General features: G+C 42.9%; 1 protein-coding gene and 1 long non-coding RNA gene across 8 annotated transcripts in view; one reads left to right on the top strand and one right to left on the bottom strand.

The window, feature by feature from the left end:
* Positions 1-20,874, bottom strand: part of FGGY (FGGY carbohydrate kinase domain containing) — a 501,197-nt gene that overhangs the window by 190,236 nt on the left and 290,087 nt on the right. The window lies entirely within an intron of this gene.
* On the top strand, positions 6,292-19,275 carry LOC128044566 (uncharacterized). The gene is made up of 3 exons (XR_008199110.1): positions 6,292-6,417; positions 15,876-15,984; positions 19,160-19,275. It is a non-coding gene; the product is annotated as an uncharacterized LOC128044566 (long non-coding RNA).

Raw genomic sequence — 20,874 nt, forward strand, 5'->3', positions numbered from 1 at the left:
CTACTTACCTACCTATCTATATGTGTATTGTTTTTCTATACACCAGAAACACAACACTGTAAATCAACCATACTTCAATTACAAAATTAATAAAGAGAATTCAGTGAGGTTAGTGGATCTAAGACCAATTTTTAAAAATCAAATATATTTCAGCAGTAACTAAATAGGAAATATAAGACAGAACTAGATGAAATTCATTAAAGTAATTAAAAGTCACTGTACAGAAATTTGACTCTTTGCTTTATCTGTGCTGTTTTGCTACACACAAATGTAAAAGTACTTAACACTTCCTGAAGAAACGATTATATTTCAACTTTATTTACTTTAAAAAAATGTAATTTTGATGTTACTTCTTTTCACAAAGGGTGTGGTACACTGAATAATGATCCTCTCAAAGACAGCCATGTCCAAATCCCTGCAACTTGTGAATGCTACTGTATATGGCAAAAAAAAAAAAAAAAAAAGGGGTGGTGGTGATGGGGATATAATCCTGGACTATCTAGGTGGGCTCTAAATGCAGTCATAAGTGTCCTTCTGAGAGAGAAGAGGGAGATTTGACCACAGATGAGAGCTCTGAAGTGACTGTAGAGCACTGAAGTCGTGTATCCTCAAGCCAAGCTATGTGCACAGCCACCGGAAGTTGCAAGAAGCAAGGAACAGCTTCTCCCTGGTGCCTCCAGAGAGAGGAAGACCCCGTTCACACTTGATCTCAGTGTACTGAACCTGATTTTGGACGTCTGGTCTCCAGAACTTTAAGAATGTGAATGTGTATTGTTTTAAGCCACCAAGTGCGTAATAGTTTGTTACAGCATCCATTGAAAACTAATTCAAAAGGTTTTAGATATTTTATATAGCCCTCTTCAACACACACACACACACACACACACACACAGATGTTATAATAACTCATAAACAAAAGCTATAAATATAAAACTAATGAAAAGAAGAATGGAAATATGATAAACCAAATATGATAAACCATTTTAGCTTGAGTGTTAGATTTCAACTCTAAGCTTCCTGGTTTACAGGGATAGAAGAAAAATGGGATTGGTTGTATAGATAGCATACTGGAAAGAAGGATATGTAAGTTCAGATTAAATAACATTTTTAACCAGTAAATTCTAAAACAAATTCTCCAGCGGAACTTTATATAGGGTACAGTGAGTAACATATTAACTTATCAGCATAAAGTAACAGAGGTATGACTTTCATATGGCTATTACTCTTTAATTTTTGCATTTAGCTTTTTTCATTAAAAATAATTTCAGACTTAGAGAAGAGTTACAAAAATAGTACAAAGAATTCTATATACCCTTCATTAGATTCAGAGTCTCTTAATACATTGTATAGACATTCTTCATTCTTTCTTTCTATCCACTTATCCATCCACTCCCCTCACGAGACACATTGTGTGTATGTGAAAAAAGTTTTTCTGAACCAGTGTGAGTAATTTGCAGATATAATACTGATTTACCCCTAAATACTTAAGCACATTTTATTTTTAAAAGGCTATTCTTTTATATGGCCCTAATACAATTATAGTATCAGAAAATACAAATGGACAAAATTCTATTATTTTATCTATAAGTTGTTTGTCACTCAGTCGTATCCGACTCTTTGCGACCCCATGGACTGTAGCCTACCAGGCTCCTCCCTCCATGGGATTCTCCAGGCAAGAGTACTGGAGTGGGTTGCCATTTCCTTCTCCAGGGGATCTTCCTGACCCAGGGATCGAACCCGGGTCTCCCACATTGCAGGCAGATGCTTTAACCTCTGCGCCACCAGGGAAGCCCATTTTATCTATAGGCCTTATTCAAATTTCACCAATTGCTACAAAACATCTTTTACAGTAAAAGTAAAAAAGAATTCTCTAGTATAGGACTCAATCTAGGATCATACACTGCCTTTAGATGTTAGTCTCCTTAACATCTGTGTTACTCGGAAAGGTTTCTCCTCTCCTGGGAAGCCTTGATTGCATCCACCCTGCAACCTTGGCATTTCCACTGCCAAAGTGAAGTGAAATCGCTCACTCGTGTCCGACTCTTTGCGACCCCATGGACTGTAACCTATCAGGCTCCTCTGTCCATGGGATTTTCCAGGCAATAGTACTGGAGTGGATTGCCATTTCTCCACTGCCAAAAGTACCATCAATTTCATCTTCTAACTGTCTTTCAAATATATCCACTCCTCTCCATCTCCCCTGCCATACTCTGAGACAAGCTACTGCAATACCATCTCACCTGATTTCTAAGGTCCTTCTATCTAGTCTTCTCACATCTGCTGTGGTCTCTCTCCAATCTGTCCTTCAAATTGCAATTATTTTGATCCTTTGTAAATCTGCTTCTGTTACCACTGTGCTTAAAACCTTTGTTTCTCTTAAAAGACAAACATCTTTCACAAGGATTATAAACCTAGCATGTCCTGCCCCTTTTTGCTTCTCCAGGCTTAACTTGTGTCATGCCCGTAACAAACCCAATCTGCTAGTTTCCCTCCTATCATCCTGCTGTTCTCTTCCTGGATCACTTACCACTCATCCACTGCCATGTTCAACCCTCCCTGCTTCCTACTAGACTCTGCTTAGTTACCTAATCAAAGTATTTCATCTCAAACATCCCTGCCTTATACAAGCCAATCACCCAAACATCATCAGTCACTTGGCTTTACACTCTCATGATTTTTCCTCCACTTCACAGCACTTTGTTATTGTTGTTCAGTTACTAAATTGTGCCAGACTCTTTGCGACCCCATGGACTGCAGTACGCCAGACTTTGCTATCTTGCACTATCTTCCAGAGTTTGTTCAAACTCATGTCCATTGAATTGGTGATGCCATCCAACCATCCTATCCTCTGTCACTCCTCCTCCTCACAGCATTTACACACCAGACACATATATGTATAATTCAAAGACTGATAATATAAAGACTCATCCAACCTTCACCCAGAATGCTACTTGTCACAAGCCCCTCCTGGAAGGCATCTTTAATTATTTTTTTAACCTCAGTAATCAGCAGGCGCAGCCATGTAATTAACCAAGTGTTCTGTACTTATAGCCCCCAAATTTCTTGCTTATCTTTCAAGGTTCATCACTTATACATACATTCCTAAAACGTGTTGTCTCTCTTGTCTCTTTGAATTTTATTTGAATAAAATAATTCTGTATTTTCTTTCATGCCTTGTTTCTTTCACTTAAAACTGTTTGACATGTATAGGTAGCTGTAATTCCTTCAATCGAAGTATGTATGCCACTGTAAGATTACAATACAATTTAGCATATTCATTCTATTATTAGGAGAAACTTGGGTTGATTCAAATTTGGAGTTATTATGAAAATAATGCTATGAACACTCTTTGTACTAATCTCTGGGTCCATATTGGTACAAGGGTATGATAGTTTCTCCAGGTTTTTACCTAGGAATGAAACTGGTAGAGTGCAAGATATGTGCATATTCATACAATGCTTCACTGTTTTCCCAACTGATTACACCCATTTGTACTCTCATCAGCTGGGTATCAAACCAGTCAGTCCTAAAGGAAATCAACCCTGAATATCACTGGAAGGACTGATGCTGAAGCTGAAGCTCTAGTATTTTAGCCATCTGATGTGAAGAGCTGACTCACTGGAAAAGACCCTGATGCTAGAGAAGATTAAGGGCAGGAGGAGAAGGGGACAACAGAGGACGAGATGGTTGGATGGCATCACCGACTCAATGGACAAGATTTTGATCAAACTCAGGGAGACAGTGAAGGACAAGGAAGCCTGGCATGCTATGGGGTCGCAAAGAGTTGGACACGACTGAACAGCTGAACAACAGCAGCAGGGTATGAATGTAAGCACCTATCAAGATCTGTAACTACATATTTTTGTGATTGTTTGCTTAGTATCCGTCTTCCCCATTAGACTGTAAGGTCTGTGTCTACTCGTGCTTACCATTTCCCTCCAGTGCCTGGCACAGACCAGGAACTCAAGAACAACTGGCTGAGTAAAAGAAGGCACTCTGGCTAAGAAAGTTTAAGTATTTTGGATGTGAACATAAATCTATCTAACTTCACAACCCATGTCTTTTCTATCACTTACATTTTCCTTCTCTGAAAATGGTGATGATCATTTGTATCCTACTTACTAGCATCCAATGCAATGCAAGTGAAAGTCGCCCAGTCGTGTCTGACTCTTTGCGACCCCATGGACTATAGGCCATGGAATTCTCCAGTCCAGAATAATGGAGTGGGCAGCCTTTCCCTTCTCCAAGGGATCTTCCCAACCCAGGGATCGAACCCAGGTCTCCCACATTGCAGGTGGAGTCTTTACCAGCTGAGCCACAAGGGAAGCCCAAGAATACTGGAGTGGGCAGCCATCCCCTCTCCAGAAGATCTTTCTGATCCAGGAATCGAACTGGGGTCTCCTACATTGCAGGCGGATTCTTTGTTGAGTTATCAGGGAAGCCCTGAAAGTGAAAGTTGCTCAGTCGTGTCCAACTCTTTGCTACCCCATGGACTCTCCAGTCCATGGAGTTCTCCAGGCCAGAATACTGGAGTGGGTAGCCTTTCCCTTCTCCAGGGGATCTTCCCACCCAGGGATCGAACCCAGGTCTCCCTCATTGCAGGCGGATTCTTTACCAGATGAGCCACAAGGAAAGCCCAAGAATACTGGAGTGGTAGCCTTTCTCTTCTCCAGGGGATCTTCCCACCCAGGGATCGAACCCAGGTCTCCTTCATTGCAGGCGTATTCTTTACCAGTTGAGCCACAAGGGAAGTCCAATGCAATGGTAGCAATCAAATGTGATTACAGATGTCACTCCAATAAGCATGGAGTACCCATTAAGTGTCCACCAATGTTCCACTACTATGCACCTGGACTCAAAGGTCTGCAGATGGGGTATATGAAAGGTGACTGTCAATAGCAAATGGTTGATGAATGTATGTGGATTAAGATTACTTTGTATACAAATACAGGGGTTTCAGATATCACTACAGGGAAAACCAGGGAGCGCAATTAATGCTTTCAAGTCCAAACTGCACCTGTGTCCCAAATTATTCACCAGCACAAACAAAAGAAGCTTGCTCCAAGCCCCTATCAGAACAAACACTTGAAAATGCTTTTACCCAGATGGCATCACTTTTCATCTGTGCCTGGGCTCACGGAAAGGCTGCGCAGAGAGCTGTATTACACACTGCACTTCAGCTTGGCACTGTGGGTTCAAAAAGTAAACTCTGACTTCCTATTTACACTGAACGATCTTAGGCCCCTGCGGTTTCCTGTTGCATCCTGATGTGTCTGTGCTTTGGTTTCTGAGTTGTCTGCACAGAGCAGCAAATGGGATCCTTCACGGTTTCACTTCATCTTGCTTTTCATAAGAAAATAAGAATTCTACAGTCTCTAATTGTTAGCAGATTCTACGAGGTACTCTCTCCAAGTCCTGACTTCTCAATCTGTCTGGACCTAAGCCTACCAAGAGACATTTTCCTTTGAAAGGATGGAGACTCATGAAACCTCCAAGTGTGACCCAAGCCAGCAGGGACACACTGACCATTCAAGTTAATTTACTACATTTTACACTACTTTTACATTTATTCACTTCACTCTTAACATTTATCAAGTATAAAGTCCCTTCTATGTACAAAGTGCTCTGCTGCACACTGAGGAAACCATGATGAGAAGGTATAATTGCTACTCTGAAGGAGCTTAAAGCCATTTTTCTGAAAGACCCTGATTAGAATCACTGGGCCACCTGTTAAAATGACAGTATACTCCTTCCCAGCAAGACTCACTGACTCACTCCCTGTGGGAGTGGCACCTGAAGAACTGATTTGCCAGGGGTCTTCAGGGACATTTTATGCACAGTAATTGAGAACCACTGGTTGGCAGCTCAGCGGAGAATTTACCGTCTCGGCGGTGGGCGGGCAGTGACAGAATCAGGGGCCTCTCCTATGATACATCAGACTTCCCCCAACTGCAGGACCCTTCAATTTGAGTAAATGAAGGTGAACCAACTAAGCATGCAGCAGAAATGGCTTTCGGTTTGCTCACATATGTATCTGACTCTCGGACCTAACCCTTACTATTAATAGCCAGGGGACTTTGGACAGATCACTCAGTTTCTTTGAACCTCATTTAAAAAAAGAAAACAACACCTGCTCTGTCTACCTCACTTAGTTATTCTGAGTATCACATTCCACAAGGCATTTTACAAACTCTAAAGCACCAAGAACGAGTTAGTCATTTTATGATCACAAAAACTTTCATAAACAAGAAAATTAAGCCAACCCATAAGGTTTCTCTTAAGCAGAAAGAACTAGCCCATCTCTGAACCATCCTGAACTTTGCTCCCACTTACTCCTAAATATTGTAGGAATGTGCTTCCTTTCAAGTTCCAGCAGCTTTTTCCGGAAGCAGAACTCGAAAGTGGACCCAGTTCCAGGTAGGACAGTGGGATATACTCTTGGTGCCATGTTAACAGGGACTTTTCAAGGAATGAATATAAATGACAGGAGACCAGTCAGACCTGGTTTCCTCTGCCTCATCTCAGCTCTGTAATCTCTCTGACCTCAATTCTATCATCTCTTAGAAAGAGAAATATGTTCTATTGGGTCATTTTAGGTTGCTACCCTTTAAGGACATTTGCTTTTGTTTAATGTGAATGTACTAGTACTACCCTTTATTCTGACTTAAAACATGCCTACTACACCTTTCTCTTTTATAAGTTAATCACCCATATTTGTTATGAGGATTAGATATTCTATATACAGGCTGCCAGACAGAGGAACTAGCAGAAAGTAATTATGTAATAAATCCCAGCTATTGTTATTCCTAAATATAAACACATTGCTTGTTCATCCCTAAGCTGTTGTCCCCAGAAAATTCCTCTTCTTTACATACGACACATAAATTTGAACAGTCTTTTGTTTGGTAAATATTTCCTTCTCTTCTTAAAATTCGAATTTTTATCCCCCAAATTGTGGTGGTGGTTACTAACTTCACCAGGATTACAGATCATTTACTGTCTGTTAGCAAACCTCTTTGGGTGGAGTTGATAACATGTGGTATGCTGAATTCCTCCTGTGTGCCCTAGGGATAGAGCATGAAGGAGGCTTCTCCTTGACTGCTCAAAGAGCTCAGGCATGTAGGGAAGACAAGGAGTGCAAAGTGCTGCTCTGGAGCTGGGCTTAGGGAGCTATGAGGGCCCAGAGGAAGCACAACTCACCAAGCATGCTGGAGGAGGGGACAAGAGCTACATGGAACCTTTGGGGAACTTTATGTAAGACATGCACTAAGGATACTGTGAATAGAGCTGAGTGCAGAAGAACTGATGCTTTTGAACTGTGGAGTTGGAGAAGACTCTTGAGAGTCCCTTGGACTGCAAGGAGATCCAACCAGTCCAGGAGATCAGCCCTGGGATTTCTTTGGAAGAAATGATGCTAAAGCTGAAACTCCAGTACTTTGGCCACCTCATAGAAAGAGTTGACTCATTGGAAAGGACTCTGATGCTGGGAGGGATTGGGGGCAGGAGGAGAAGGGGACGACCGAGGATGAGATGGATGGATGGTATCACCGACTCGATGGATGTGAGTTTGAGTGAACTCCAGGAGTTGGTGATGGACAGGCAGGCCTGGCGTGCTGCAATTCATGGGGTCACAAAGAGTCGGACACGACTGAGCGACTGAACTGAACTGAAGGATACTGTAGTGACTAAGAACACAGGTTCTGGGGTCCCTGGGCTTTGGTTCAACCTTTGTTCTGCCTCCTCCTCCCATTGTGAGCTCCCCAGGCCTCAGTTTCCTCATCTGAACACTTGGGACCATAATACAATGAGAGTCATCCTAGAGTTTACTGGAAGTATCAAATAACATAGCAAATGTTCAATAAATGTGAACTGTAAGAATGATTATAATTCTAGTGGTGATGAGGCTCACCAGGTAGAAGAGAGTTGTGGCCATTCCAGCCAGAGTTAAAAAAAAATATGCCTAAAGGGCAAATGAGAAAGTATAGGCTCAAAAGAGCCTATACTTCTTCAATCTAAAGCATTCCAAATACCAAATGCTTTTTTCATGTTTCATGGGATGGCAAAATGAATAAATAGCTTACTATTTAGAAACTATTTAACATCCCTGGTGTGAATATTCATAAGCTTTACTGTAGAAATAAAAATGTGATTGATTATGGGTACTATCCTAGATCTCCCTAACACTGGTATGTAATACACTGTATACTTACAGTATAAATTTAAAAAAATCTGGATATTCTCTATTCTACAAATCTTTGGCCCATGGAATTCACAAAAGGATATGGGATGTACCTGTTATTAGACTATAGGATGAAAAGTCAGGAATAGCAGGGAATGAGGCTAGGGGTAGGCAGGGCTCAGGTCACACATGATCCTCTATGAATTCAGGAGACTCACTGAGAGATTTTAACTGGGAGAGTGAAGCCATCAGACTTGATATTCAGGACCATCTCCACTGTGAGTCTGTCAAAGTCGGTCCATGGAAATTAGGGCCCTGTGTAACCCAGAAGAATGAGTACATGTGTTAATATAACTGGCCATTCTCTCCATGGGCTCCCTCTTTTTCATGGATCATTTCCCTAATTCCAGAGAACACCCGTCCTGACTTTCAAGATCATAGCTAGTCTTTCAATGAAGAGTTACATGGAAACCTGAGGAACCTACAGTAGATTTTAACAGGTAGGCAGATGGCAGGTAGGTAAGCCAGGATGGCCTCATCTACCTCAAGCAGCTCCTGGATGGCTGACCAATTACTCACAAACACCGTCCACCTAAACAGCCCCTCAATCAACAGAATCAAGGCTGTCTCTGCCTGGCTCCACATAAGGCTGAAATCAACGACACAAGGCCCAAACACAAATCTGGCAATTGGATGATATGGACACTTTTCAATCAGTTTTGTGCTTTTGCTTAAGGCCTGCTTCAAAGTATAATTCAGTGAAATAAATCAGTTCTCATGTGGATGGAATTTTGTGACTGAATGTAGCAATGCTGTTGTAATAAGTGAGAAGGATCAGGTCATCAGGGAAAGAACCTGCTGTCTTCTTGAAGACCAGAGAGCTGACATGCTGGATCGTCCTTCTTTCACCATGTAGCCTGTCAACCCATCGAAGAAAAGGATACCAAACTGGTACGGCCTGATTTGTTCTTCAGAAAACCTGGATGGTTGCTACCCAGCATATTTCTGTTTGTCCTTCTATCTATCAATCCAATATTTACTAGACCCACTTCATATGTCAGGTGCTATCCTAAGTGCAAGCAGAAATGGAAATTTACTGTTCTGTGTTATCTTTCTGTTACTTCTGTACGTAATAAAGACCACGTGCTGGCATCGTTCCATAGTATAACCTGAAATATGGGCACTAAATCTTTCTCTTTCTCCAACATCACTAAACTCAGTTCTCTAGAGTTCTGAAAAATACACAACAGGGGTGAGTTTTATGTATGTGAATTATCTTTCAGCAAAATGTTAAAAAATAATACATCATAGCACTGCAGTAACTTTCACCTCCTTGAGATTTAAGACTTTCATTCTTTTTAAACTGAACATATCCCAAATCTATAACAACATGGCCAAACTCTCCGCTGGGTTTTCACACTGAACCTCTTTTTTTTTTTTTTTCCTATTGGCAGTAGGGAGCCACTGATGTTCATTAGGGAGGGACTTTCAACCTCAACCCTTTAGCACTGATTGCTCAAAAAATTTCTCATGGGTTTTTCTGGGACTTTGTTCTCTTACATGTCATTTCTCCTGGTGTTCTCACACTGGTAAAATGGAAGAACAGAAACTACACCAAACTTCTGATGGCTCTGAAGTTCAAAAAAATAGGAAAATTTAATTAAGGTGTAAAATGAGGTCCTTGGAGCACACACACAAGGAAAGTGGGAGATGAGGATGAAAAATAAGGGGGAAGCGGGACTTCCCTGGTTGTCCAGTGGCTAAGACTTCATGCTCCCAATGCAGGGGGCCTGGGTTCAATCCCTGGTCAGGAACTACAGCCCACAAGCTGTAGCTAAGAAATGGCACAGCCAAATAAATAAATAAAGATGAAAAAAATTTTTTTTAAAACCCCAGAAAACAATAAGGCAGAAGCAACAAGGCAGAAGTTCTGAAACCCCAGAATGTATGTAGAAGTGGAGGAGTCGATGTGTATTGAGAACCACAGTACAAAAGCTGACGCTTAGTGAGGGCTCTGCCCTGCCTGTCTCAGACTCCTTTACATCCTCACTCATTCGCTGGAAAGCACTAACACTGCCATCACTGCTAGGTCACCCTCAGCAACCACAGGATCAGAGTCACACTTATAGCAGATGAGTGGGAAATAGAAAAAGGGGGAATAAAAATCAATGTGGTTTTCATTTCATGCTCTTCCAAATGAATACAAAAACATCTCCATGATTTGAGAAGTTAGTCACATGTCTTCAAATTGCCTAATTCAGTACTTGACCACAGAGCAGTGGGGAAACAGGCAAGATGACAAATAAGAAGTCTCACAAATGCCCAGGGGACAATGGTTGACAAGTGATGCTGTTTATTTTTATTGTTATCATTAGTCTGGGGGCCCCTGGCAGGGCAGTGATTTGAGAGACTGGGAAGGAGGGAAAATGAGAACATTGTGGTTGAACTGCACCCAGGCCTCACTGTGCAGTTATCACCGGACTTTGAAAAAGATCTGCCTTGTATTCACTTCACCCCATTACCACAAAACACCCATGTGCACAACCAACCATCCCATGGCCGCTGTCTCATTGTTCTGCAAAGAGCTGACAATGTGAGTTCCGGAATCAAACAGCCTGGGTTAGAAACTTCTCCAGGACTTACTAGCTATGGACTCGGATAAGTACTTTGCCTCTCTGAGACCCAGCTTCAGTCCCTATAAAACAGGAGGATAACGTTGGTAACTGCATAAGGTTATTATGAGATTTAGATACAACGATAGATGCACATTGCTTACCCCATGATAAGCATGCAGTAAATATTAGCTGCTGTTGTTACTGCTGCTAATTTCGATTCTTTCCTCTGCTTCAACCATTCTTCCAGGCGAGCTGCCGTCTTTTGTGGAAAACTGGGCTCACGCCAGCTGACACACTCTTCTTTGTTCTGACCTCATGAAAGGTCTTGTGTTACCTGGCTTTGCTGTGTTCCTGGTGGGCTTCCAGAAACACGGGACCAGACGGCCCTGCCCAGCTTTTATGGGAGCGAAATGGCTGGATCATACAGTAGATGTGAGAGTCTCTTATAAGAAACTGCTCAACTATTTTCCGAAGTGGTTGTGCCATTTCACGTACCTGGCAGGAGCCTGTGAGGGTTCCAGTTCCACATGCTCATCAAACTTCAGTCCTTCTAACAAGCATGTGGTGGGTCTCACTGTGGTTTGAATTTGCATTTCCCTTGTAAGGAACCATGTATGGCACCCTCTGTCCCTCCGTTTGGACCTGGGTAGAGCACTCCACTGCTATAATCATCACCCAAAGAGCACAGTTCCAACAACGTGCCTGGTCTGAGGGGGGTTTTCTCTGGTTAGAGCTCAGGACTCTAGGACTCCTGAGCCCTTGTTTCCCAACAGAACAGAGGTCAGGCTGCAGATCCACTCTGGGCCAAAGTGCATCCTGAAGAGCTGCTGGGAACAGACGCTGTTCTCTTCCAGGGACCCATGATGGATGGGAATGGAGAGCTCTGGAGGACTGTGAGGTGGAGGAAAGGAAGAGAGAGCAGGTCCTGCTGAAGTAAAGCTCTCTAGTGAGGCTCTCACTTCCTAGAGAGGCCGAGTGAGCTCCCAGGCATCACCGGCATGGTGGGGTGGGAGACAGACTGACAGCACCCTGGATGGGGCTTCTACCAGCTGGTCAGCTCCCCACTCAGCAGAAACAGATGATGAAAGACGGCCCTACTGCAGTGGGAAGATATGAAAGGAGACAGGAAGATTCAAGCACTTGCATGCTCGTCAGCACAGGAAGTGGTGGTGGTGGGGGGGGGGTGCAATCCAGCCATGTAGTCACTAGGCATCTATGAATATTATACACCAGCTCTAAACTGGACAGGATGGGATGAGAGGGGAAACAGAGACATGGACCCACCAGTGTGGACCTGATAAGCAAGTCAGCTTCCTCTGAGACATGAGCTGGTACCATTAAAGAGAGTCTTGTCCAACTGTTTGTGACCCCATGGACTGTAGCCCACCAGGCTCCTCTGTCCATGGAATTCTCCAGGCAAAAATACTGGAGTGGGTTGCCATTCCCTTCCCCAGGGGATCTTCCTGACCCAGGGATTGAACTCATGTTTTCTGCATTGTAGGCAGATTCTTTATGGGCTGAGCCACCAGGGAAGCCCCACCATTAAAACACAAATAAGGTAATCATGAGTAGGGAGGGAGAATGGGAGGAGGATACAAGGAGTTTGGGATCGACATGTTACATTTAAAATGGATAACCAACAAGGACCTACTGTGTAGCACATGAAACTCTGCTCAATGTTATGTGACAGCCTGGATGGGAGGGGCGTTTGGGGGAGAATGGATACATATATATGTATGGCTGAATTACTCTGCTGTATACCTGAAATTATCAAAATGTTGTTAATCAACTATATTCTAATATAAGATAAAACATTAAAAAAATACAAATAACCATATCTATCAGTCTAGGGACCAAAGGAACAAAACAGTAAAATATGTCAGACTACCTAGAGAATTTACTTGGGTTAGAAGGAAAGAAGTGACAACTAGTATTTATTGAGCATCTACTCTGTACTATTTTTTAAACTAAGACAAAACCATTTTTAGAGATACTGTGCGTGGAATATAGTAAGCACTATACAAGTTACTGTAGGCAGTATTATTATTGTTCTTATTTTCTGGCATTTTTTTTAAAGCTTTACTGAACTATAATTGGTATTCATTAAGCTGCACATATTTAAAATATCTGGTTTGATAAATTTTGACATAGCAGACAACCACCAATGAAGATAATATTATAATCAAGGTAAGTATATCCATCACCCCCGAAAGTTTCCTTGTGCCCATCTATAATCCTTTCCTCCTGGTCCTCATTCTGCCCACTGCCCCACTGTAGGCAATCACTGATATGCTTCCTGTCATTATATATTAGACATAAATATATATATAATGCATTTTCCTAATAATTTTTAATAAATGGAATTACATATAGTCTATACTCTTTCTGTTTGGCTTCTCTCACTTAGCATAATTAATACTTTGAGATGAATCCATGTTGTATCTTATATTAACAGCTCATTCCCTTTTATTGCTTAGTAGTATTCCATTCTAACAATGGACCAATAGTTTGTCTAATCACTGTTGACAGGCATTGGGGTTGTTTCCAGTTTGGGGCTATTACAAACGAAACTGCTATGAACTTGAATCACTATGAACTACTGCTACTCTTCCTGCTTGAGTTTCTGTAGACACGATGCTTTCATGAGTGGAACAGTGGGGTCACACAGTAGGTGTAGGCTGACTTTGTAAGAAAGTGCTAAACTATTTTCCAAAGTGGTTGTACCATTTCACATTCCCCTCAGCTGCGTGTGAGGTTCTGGTTTCCCACATCTTCATCACAACGTCAGCCATTCTCACAAGCATGTAGTGGATCTCACGGTGGTTTGAGTTCGCATTTCCCTAGTGACTAAGGACATGAGCATCTTCCCAGGTATTTGTCATTCAAATCTTTTCTTTGATGAGATGTCTGCAACAACACGGGCCCTTATTTCAATCGAGTCTGCTCTCCCTCTCCCCTGGGGAACTGAGAGAAGCTATGACAAACCTAGATAGCATATTCAAAAGCAGAGACATTACTTTGCCGACTAAGGTCCAGCTAGTCAAGGCTATGGTTTTTCCTGTGGTCATGTGTGGATGTGAGAGCTGGACTGTGAAGAAGGCTGAGCGCCAAAGAACTGATGCTTTTGAACTGTGGTGTTGGAGAAGACTCTTGAGAGTCCCTTGGACTGCAAGGAGATCCAACCAGCCCATTCTGAAGGAGATCAATCCTGGGATTTCTTGGGAAGGAATGATGCTAAAGCTGAAACTCCAGTACTTTGGCCACCTCATGAGAAGAGTTGACTCATTGGAAAAGACCCTGATGCTGGGAGGGATTGGTGGCAGGAGGAGAAGGGGATGACAGAGGATGAGATGGCTGGATGGCATCACTGACTCGATGGACATAAGTCTGAGTGAACTCCAGCAGTTGGTGATGGACAGGGAGGCCTGGCGTAATGCGATTCATGGGGTCGCAAAGAGTCGGACACGACTGAGTGACTGAACTGAACTGAACTGAACTGATGGACCTGAAAGGGAAGAGCAAGGACTCTGGGCACAGTCTCCTAGAGAGGGGTCAGTCACCACTTCCTGCACATGGTGTGACCCACTTAACTGCTCTTTACCTCCATATCCTCACTTTTGAAATGGGGAGAGTAATGGTGCCCAGCTCACAGGACTGCTGAGCTGATGACAAGACATAAAGGATTTAGCACAGTGCCTGGTACACTGTAGGTACTCAATAGATGGCAGCAGCTAATGCTATTGCCTGTCTTCTGATAAAGACTGAGGCTGGACCAGGGATGCTGAACTATATCCATTCAGGGCAACGTAGAACTGTTCTGCCTCAAATGACAGGAGAAGCACTACGCTGAGTTTTCTGATTGCATGAGCTGCCTTACTGCTCATAGAACCGCGCCAAAGCCCTCCTTGCCAATCAATGCCTAGCATACAGTCTGTTTTCCGAACATGTTGTTGAGGGGCCCAGGGTGAGCCTCAGTACAGAGAGACCAAGTCCTGAGAACACTGGTCCTCAAGGCTGACAACTGCAGGTCCTAGTGAATCACACACAGGAACATGGCTCCTTCCCTGGGAGTTGTGACTGTGGACCTATCTGTGCCTATGGACTCCCTTCCCTCTCCACCTCTCTTGTGACCTCTGCAGATGCCACTTGCTAAAGAGACTAAGGCAGAGAAACCTGCCCACTGTCTCTTAGCTGTGACATTCTCCTTTCCTACAGTGCTATCCCAGGGGGTCTGTAATACCTACAGACCATCCAGGAGCAGAGGAACTCAGTGGTGGGTGCTGTAGACACAAAAGACAAAGAGTAGGAGGGTGAGACTACAGGGGGGATCTGGGGCCTGAAACTGAGTAGGAACAGCAGCCCCATGCAGCGGGGGAAAAACTATAATCCTTTAAGTACCACATGCTACAGGAAAGCTTCCCTGTCTACTGAAGACTTGACTGGTCCCACTCTCCATGTGAAGGTGAAAGTGTTAGTCGCTCAGTTGTGTTCAACTCTTTGCAACCCCATGGACCATTGTCCACCAGGCTCCTTTGTTCATGGGATTTCCCAGGCAAGAAGACTGGAGTGGGTAGCCATTCTCTTGGAGATCTTTCCGACCCAGGGATTGAACCCCAGTCTCCTGCATTGCAGGCAGATTCTTTACTGTCTGAGCCATCAGGGAAGCCCCCGCTCCTCTACATTCCAGTCTTAAATTTATCATCAGAATTACCATTCTGAGCTGTGGTCATCTCCTCCTTGTCTGTCTTTGTCCATGAAGGCAGGCATTGACACTTTATCTTATTTATCTTAATACCCTTAGTACTTAGCCAGGCAAATACAAGAAAACATTTTGGTAATGAGTTAATGATTTAATAAATATTTTTTAATGAACTTTTAATTTTAAAACAGCTCAGATTACAGAAGAGTTGGGAAGATGGTACAGAGTTTCATAGATTTGACACCTAGTTTTGTCTATCATTAAAATCTTACATTAAGCTAATATGTCACAATTTAAAAATGATGATATATTATCATTAACTAAAGACCTTACTTGATTCAGATTTCCTTAGTTTTTATCTAACATCTTTCTTCTGCTTTAGGATCCCATCCAGGATGCCACACAGTTGTTACATCTCTTTAGACTCCTCCTGACTGTGATAATTTCTCAGACTTTCCTTGTTTCTTGATGACCTGGACGGTGCTGGTCAGGTATTTTGTAGCATGTGTCTCAAATGGAATTTATCTGATGTTTTTCTTATGCTTAATTAGACTGTGGTTATGGGTTTGGGGGAGGAAGATAACAGAGCTGAAGAGCCATTCTCATCACATCATGGCAATAGTACATACTATCAACATTACTTATCACTGTTGGTGCTGACCTTGGTCACCTGGCTAAAGTTAGAGGTCAGATTTCTCCACTGCAAAATTACTCTTTTTCCCCCTTTTTGTACTGTCCTTCCTCTTTGAAAGAAAGTTACCATGTGTAGCTCATGCTTTAAGAGTAGGAAGTTATGCTCCACCTCCTTGGGGGGGAGGCAATATATCTACATAAATTATTTGGAATTCTCCTGCCTGAGAAATTTGTCTCTTCTATTTACTTATTTATATCAGTATGGGCTCATATTCATAATATTTATGTGACACTCTGGGTTATAATCCAATACACTTTATTTATATCTCCAGGCAAGAATCCTGGAGTGGGTTGCCATTCCCTTTTCCAGGGGATCTTCCTGACGCAAGGATCTAAACAATTGAACCATGGTTTCGTGCGTTGCAGGCAGATTCTTTACCATCTGAGCAACCAAGGAGGCCCCCTCAAATTGTTACAGTGTTTGCTTTTTTTTTTTAACACTTCTTTATTTGCTGGTGCTACTACAAGATACTCTAGGATCATCTTGTCTATTTCCTGCCTCAGTCCCCAGTTCAGTTCAATTCAGTCGCTCAGTCATGTCCGACTCTTTGCAACCCCATGAACCACAGCACGCCAGGCCTCCGTGTCCATCACCAACTCCCGGAGTCCACCCAAACCCATGTCCATTGAGTCGGTGATGCCATCCAACCATCTCATCCTCTCTTGTCCCCTTCTCCTCCTGCCCTCAATCTTTTCCAGCATCAGCGTCTTTTCAAACGAGTCAGCTCTTTGCATCAGGTGGCCAAAGTATTGGAGTTTCAGCTTCAGTCCTTCCAATGAATATTCAGGACTGATTCCTTCAGGATGGACTGGTTGGATCTCCTTGCAGTTCAAGGAACTCTCAAGAGTCTTCTCCAACACCACAGTTCAAAAGCATCAATTCTTTGGTGCTCAGCTTTCTTTATAGCCCAATTCTCACATCCATACATGACTACTGGAAAAATGATAGCCTTGACTAGATGGACCTTTGCTGGCAAAGTAATGTCTCTGCTTTTTAATATGCTGTCTAGGTTGTTTGGGAGAAATATCAATAACCTCAGATATGCAGATGACACCACCCTTATGGCAGAAAGTGAAGAGGAACTAAAAAGCCTCTTGATAAAAGCGAAAGAGGAGAGTGAAAAAGTTGGCTTAAAGCTCAACATTCAGAAAACGAAGATCATGGCATCCGGTCCCATCATTTCATGGAAAATATATGGGGAAACAGTGGCTGACTTTATTTTTCTGGGCTCCAAAATCACTGTAGATGGTGATTGCAGACATGAAATTAAAAGACACTTACTCCTTGGAAGGAAAGTTATGACCAAGCTAGACAGCATATTCAAAAGCAGAGACATTACTTTGTCAACAAAGGTCCATCTAGTCAAGGCTATGGTTTTTCCAGTGGTCATGTGTGGATCTGAGAGTTGAGTTGGGAAAGCTGAGAGCAGAAGAATAGATGCTTTTGAACTGTGGTGTTGGAGAAGCCTCTTGAGAGTTCCTTGAACTGCAAGGAGATCCAGCCAGTCCATCCTGAAGGAATCAGTCCTGAATATTCATTGGAAGGACTGATGCTGAAGCTGAAACTCCAATACTTTGGCCACCTGATGCGAAGAGCTGACTCGTCTGAAAAGACCCTGATGCTGGGAAAGATTGAGGGCAGGAGGAGAAGGGGACAACAGAGGATGAGATGGTTGGATGGCATCACCGACTCAATGGACATGGGTTTGGGTGGACTCTGGGAGTTGGTGATGGACAGGGAGTCCTGGTGTGCTGTGGTTCATGGGGTTGCAAAGAGTCGGACATGACTGAGCAACTGAACTGAATTGAATTAAGTTGGTCATAACTTTCCTTTCAAGAAACAAGCATCTTTTAATTTCATGGCTGCAGTCACCATTTGCAATGATTTTGGAGCCCCCCAAAATAAAGCTAGCCACTGTTTCCCCATCTATTTTCCATGAAGTGATGGGACCGGATGCTATGATCTTCGTTTTCTGAATGTTGAGCTTTAAGCCAACTTTTTCACTCTCTTCTTTCACTTTCATCAAGAGGCTCTTTAGTTCTTCTTCACTTTCTGCCATAAGGGTGGTGTCATCTGCATATCTGAGGTCCTAGAATCAACCATTTCTCCAAGAAGCCCTGATACTTTTTATTGGAGATCAGTATTAGAAATGAAGATATAGGCACCAGGAGTGCTTGTAGCAACTAGCTGCTAGAGTGTCCTTGTTTCAAGGCCCCCTCCATTATCACAGCTAGGAAATACATGTAGGTTTACTAAACTGAATACCTACATATGGCTATAAATATTTCTCTCTATATATCCATCTGAGATCTACAATAAACTCAACATGAGTTTATTTGATGTTTTAACTTGAATCCATTGTCACATGGATCATTCTAACATTGTTGTTGTTGCTGCTGTTCAGTCACTAAGTTGTGTCTGACCCTGCGACCCCATGAACTGCAGCATGCCAGGCTTCCCTGTCCTTAACTAACTCCAGGAGTTTGTTCAAACTCATGTCCACTGTGTCAGTGATGCCAGCCAATCATCTCATCCTCTGTTACCCGCTTCTCCTCCTGCCTTCAATCTTTCCCCGAATCAAGGCATTTTCCAATGAGTTGGCTCTTGAATCACTTTTAACAATAATGCCATATTTGGTATATGGTGCTACGAAGTGCCAAACTGCTTACAAACACTACCTCACTTAATCCTCAAAACAATGTTATGTAAATACTACTGCCCACCTAAAACAGACGAAGTCACAGAGATACTAAAAGATGAAGTATCTCACCTAAGTGAGTGGTAAAGTCAGTGCAAGAGCCTGCTTTGTAATTACACCCACTGTGTGATAGCTAATCACCAGGTCTACATTCACCTAAAATGAAAAACTTCAGTTCTGAGTGATTTAAGATGCAGGTGTAATCCCTAGGTCTCACCAACTATTGTTCTGCTCAAACCTTACCTCTTCAATGCTTCCCCACCCCCTGCCCCAGGGTCCTTTCCCCATCTGTCATGCTGACTGAAGACAAGTTGCCAAGTTACGACCTGACCTGACAGCTCGAGAAAAGGAGTGCTGGGAGCGATGGCAGGGATCAGCTCCATCTGACCCCATGACTTTTCAACCTCTGGCTCACCCCTGCTGTGTATGATCTTGGGTTTTGGTGACTTGGTAGTAATTAACTCTGAACAAGCAGCTCTGCTTTCATGCAGTTAAAAAAAGAACAGTATTCTTTTTCCTTGTTAATTAAATCATCTACAAGGAAGATAAATGTGCAGCCCACACTTGTATCTTCTAAAATATCAAAGGCCTGATTAGTAAGGCTTATGTTCAACCTCAGGCTTTTTCTCTAGATTCCTGGAAGTAACAGGGACGTGAAGAAAGGCAACTCTAAAGGACTTGTTACTTGGACATTCCTTCATTCATTCACTTTGGGTGAGCTAGAAAGAGGCAACCTGGATCAAACGCAAAATATTCCTCGGAGTTTTGCCCCAATCAAAATTAGAATTAGGAACATCAGCAGTGAGCAGACAGGAAGAAAGAGAATCCCACAGACCCCTCTAGTCCCTGTGTTCTGTTTGCAGAATTTTTCCTGACAGTTGGTGGTTTTATTTGCCAGAACCACAACAAAGAGGGTCCTTGAGCTTCCTGGAGAGTGTTTCCTCAGACCTGCACCTCTCCGAGACCTCACAAAGGTGTCATTGTTGCTGGCTCGCTGGGCGCCCAGCACCTGAGCCAGATCAAAGGCATTTTCCGATGCCAGCATGACCACAGTCTCGCCCTCACCACATAACATTAAAGCTGATGATTAATCCCCTTGGCCCAGGAGGTCCCTTCCCACTCCCAAGTACAAAGCGGGGTGGGGGTGGGGACTTTATTTCCAGCACAACACGACCATAATAAACCGGCATTTTATGGCCCTCATTCATTGTAACCAACTGCAGCTGCCCATCAAACTTGTTAAAGTCCCAACAGATGCTTCATGTGAGCCTTTTATATCACTAGGGAAGTGTAATAAGAATCCCCACCATTTCTGAGTGTCTATTATGCATGGGGGATATATGTATATAACTCATGTTATCCAGCAACCCTTTAAGATGGGCATCCTCACCCCCAGTGTGATGGATCAAGAATCTGTGGCTCACAGAATTTTAGTAGCTCACCTCAGGTCATGGGGTCAAAACGTGCATGAGCAGATGTCCAAACCTACACCTGTCTGACTCTGAAGCCCAAGCTCACTCCACTCCAGTACTGGCCCTTTAAAATTGTACACAGCACAGGAAGGCACCGAAGGGATGCACTTGGAAGGTTGGACCTGCGTTCTCAGCTTCAGCTTAAGTTTTGTGACCTTGGGAAAATGTCTGGTCTTTCTTAGGCTTTAGTTGCTTAATTTGTAAAATAGATGGTATACAACAAGCCAGCACTGTTTTCATGAAGACACCAGGAAATTAAGACATGGGGATGTCACAGACTCATGTTCGAACAGATTTGCTGTTGCTCACAAATCCAAACTGAGTTGGGTAAAAGTATTCAATACTTAGACTTTATAGGAGAAACCAAGTTAGATGTGTCCCTGTGAAAATGGGAGATGATTTAAACAGGCTTAAAACAGTGTTCAGTGATGACAAGCTAGAGAGTGTAGACTCACAGAGCGGGAGATGAGGGCTGAGTGTCCTGGTGGGCACCTCCTGCCCTCCTGCTCACGGCAGC

This window comes from Budorcas taxicolor, chromosome 3 (assembly GCF_023091745.1).
Source record: "Budorcas taxicolor isolate Tak-1 chromosome 3, Takin1.1, whole genome shotgun sequence".
NCBI classification, from domain to species: Eukaryota; Metazoa; Chordata; class Mammalia; order Artiodactyla; family Bovidae; genus Budorcas; species Budorcas taxicolor.